The sequence below is a fragment of the Cicer arietinum genome, chromosome 3 (assembly GCF_000331145.2).
Source record: "Cicer arietinum cultivar CDC Frontier isolate Library 1 chromosome 3, Cicar.CDCFrontier_v2.0, whole genome shotgun sequence".
Taxonomy (NCBI): Eukaryota; Viridiplantae; Streptophyta; class Magnoliopsida; order Fabales; family Fabaceae; genus Cicer; species Cicer arietinum.
The window spans coordinates 825,227-828,666 of NC_021162.2; the positions used below are offsets into that span (position 1 = coordinate 825,227).

Sequence of the window (3,440 nt, forward strand, 5' to 3'; positions counted from 1 at the left end):
AATTGATTATATGTGTTTTACAATATAATTTTTTAAATGGTGTGTCAAAAATTAAACTCTTAAACTCAACAATAATTATAAAATTGATTTTATTGTATCATATATATCAAAATATATTAGTGGTAACAAGACTCTTGTCAACAGTTACATGTTAATCTTATCATAATAGTTTATGTTTCATTATAAAAAAATATAAATATTTTAGTATTTATTATATAAATTTTTTATTTGTCTTTCAAAAGCATGTTAAATTTTTTTCAAACCTTATATATATATATATATATATATATATATATTAATAACAATATAAATAAATTTTTTTTGGCTAAATATAAATAATCCTTTATAATAAAATCATAATATATAAATGTAAATATATATTTATCAAAAGGAATTATTATTACATTGTAAAATTGGTTAAATTAAATAAAGAAAAAACGTTAAATTAAAAGGACCGTGGTACTTAGTATAAGAGGAAAATAGCCTTTGGTGAAGTGGTGATGAAACAGCTCTTTATTGGAAGTTCGTAATCGGAGAGGGAATTGAATCCACGGTCACCGAAAGACAAGTTGGTGAGTTCGTTCAATTTTTAATTAGGGTTTAATAATTCTTTCAAATTCAATTCTTAGTATTTCATCTTTCAATCCATTGCAATCAGTTTCTTGTGTTTTGAATGCGTCTAGATGGAGAAGTTAGGAGGGCAATGATAAAACTCACATTTTTAAGAAATATTTGTATTTACTGCATCTTAAGGTTTTTTTAATAGAGAAATTGATATGTGCATCCTTTTATTACTCACTTATTTTATAGATGTATGAAATTTGTATGATTCTATCGATTTAGTAGTGAAAAATATTATCCTTCTATGTTTCCCTCCAATGATCCAACAACACCCCTTTAGTTTAGTAATCAACATATTTATCATTGAAGAGTTACAAATTCTTTCTGATGGACATGTCTTAAACACTAGGCTGCTTGTGCATTGGCTAATTTAGCTGCTGACAGAGATAGCAACGGTAATAACGCTGTTGTCAGACAAGAAGCAGGTGGTCTTGGGCCCTTGTTCAACTTACACATTCTCCCCACGAGGGTGTCCGATAAACTTCTATTAGTTCTTTACATGTGTTACTGTACTGACATAATACTTTTATGCTTTTATTGAAAATTAGGAATTAGATAATAGAAACGAGTAAAGAGAGATATAAATAAAAAAGATTGTAACGCAGCCTTTATATTAACCACGCTTCGATCCCAAAGTGTTCTTGCATGAGGGGTGTGTTAAGAAATGGTAATACAAGTACAAAATCATTCACGTTCTTTCACCTAATAGCTCCTGCTTTTGAGATAGTGCTTCTCTTTGTTCTATTCTCTTGTACCTAGAAAAATATTACATTCATTACTGTGTTGATTTGACATTGTTGTATTTCTATAGGCAAGAAGCTGCTGGTTCATTTTGGAATTTGTCATTTGTCATTTGACGAAAGAAATCGAGAGGCCATTGCAGCAGCTGGCGGAGTTCAGGCTTTGGTATGTTATATAGCTTGCTTAGCTATTTTTTCCTAACATTAAAGACAAAGAAAAAGGTTCAAGGGAGGACTGTAGGTCTTTCTAACACAACCACAGAGCTGAGAAAGAAAAACCATGTTTTCTTCAATCAAAATGACTTACAAAACATGTGTCATCTATTTTAGTTTGAGAAATAGTTTTAATATTTTTGGTCTTCTGTTCTTGGCATTTTATTTATTTAAAATAATCTACATGTATTTTCTATTTCGATGAATTTGATTGTGTTGTAGCATGTTTAGATAAACTGTTGTTCGTATTTTTATATGATTATTTTACTTTACATGTTTAGAGAAATTGTTATTCGTATGCAGCTCAAGATGAGATGATTATATGGAGTCTTAAACCTTTTCGCTTCATAAAGAAAGACTTCTAAAATAAGGTGTCATTACTTTTAATTTGACAATTAGATTTTATAATATTTTTAGTTTTGTTCTTGGCATGTTAGTTTTTTATTTATTACTATCGACATATATTTTCTATTTCAATTGGTTTGATTATGTTGGAGCATATTTTGTTTACTTAATTCTTTTGTTCTATTGGTATTTGTAAATGTTTATTTAACTTAGCATGTTTAGAAATACTTATGTTTGTATTTATTCAAAGATTTCTTGCTATGGTCCAGGTTGTAGAAAGTTTGACTAACGTCAACGAAGTTGACACAAGAATGGAGCTACTAGACATCATATTTTTGCAAAAATTTTGAGGAATTGACTTCGTCAAAGGAAGTGCAGGTTTGTTTTCTACTTTGTAGAATTTATATAAATTATATCTGGAAGATTTATCTATTGAATCATGTTTTATGGCTATTGAAAAGGATAAATGGATTTGGCACAAAAGGACTGATCACACAAGTTTAAGCACTATTTCTAAATTATCAAAATTAGAATTTGTGAAACGTCTTCCAAAAATTAATTTTGAGAAAGATAAAATATGCGAAACTTGTACCTAAGGAAAACAAGTTAAAAGCAGTTTTAAATAAAAAAAAAAATATTGAGGAGGTCTTCACCATCCTCTGTACGTGGTAGAGGATCTTTTTCAAAGGCATCATGAGTTGAGGGAATTTTGTTGAGTAGTGGAGATTAAGGAAGAGTGGGTCAGCCGAGTCAACCAAAGGAGTGGGAGTGCGAGCAGTAAGGTTTGCTTTTTTTTTTTTTTATCCCTTTTGTGTGTGCTATTGAACTAGTATTAATGTGCTTATTCACAAGGGCTTTTTTTAACCTTTCATATAATTTTATTTGGTGTTGAGGATTTACTGAAATTCAATGGATCCATCTTTGTGTTACTGGGTATGGCAGATATATTTATGGCCAATAATTGTTTTCTATTTTTCAGGAATTAAGATACTTTAATTTGCACATTTCAGTTTAGTCTTTAATCTAACACAATTTCCACCATTAGGCTTTGTCCTAAATTCTGTTGATCACTATATGATTATGACTCTCTGCAATTTATATGATAAATGTCAGTGAATAATATGATTATATAGCTGATGTCGTGTGCTGATGCAATGTGTGACTTTTAGCAGAGTACATACCTTATCCTCTAAGAATCTTAGATACAATTTGACTTTGATACATTAGTCTGGCTTTGCATATTGTATAAGTGAACTCTTTTAAATCTTTTGTGAGCTTATAAAGTTATTTTATAATTTTTATTTGTAATCTTTAATTTACGTCTTAATTGATTTCTCTCGTTTAAGATGTCTAGTGGGCATTATGGGTTGTAGCCTTTTCAACATTTTTCTTGATTTTTATTTTTGAAAGTTTCTCTAATATGCAACTGCTACCTGTAGAATTGAGTGTCATTTTGGGTGGATGGTTACTTCTCATCTACATTGTTTATTGTGTTACTTCATTTGTTAGTCGCGGTAGATT

General features: G+C 29.4%; 1 long non-coding RNA gene across 2 annotated transcripts; it reads left to right on the top strand.

Annotated features, from left to right (window-relative positions):
- The first annotated feature begins 459 nt into the window (after nt 1–459).
- On the top strand, nt 460–3,266 carry LOC101496281 (uncharacterized). 2 transcript variants are annotated; one of them, XR_189480.4, is made up of 5 exons: nt 460–572; nt 1,433–1,527; nt 1,878–1,945; nt 2,189–2,297; nt 2,381–3,266. It is a non-coding gene; the product is annotated as an uncharacterized lncRNA (long non-coding RNA). The 2 variants fall into 2 exon arrangements; XR_001143459.3 differs by having other exon boundaries at nt 2,189–3,266.
- Nucleotides 3,267–3,440: the final 174 nt, after the last annotated feature.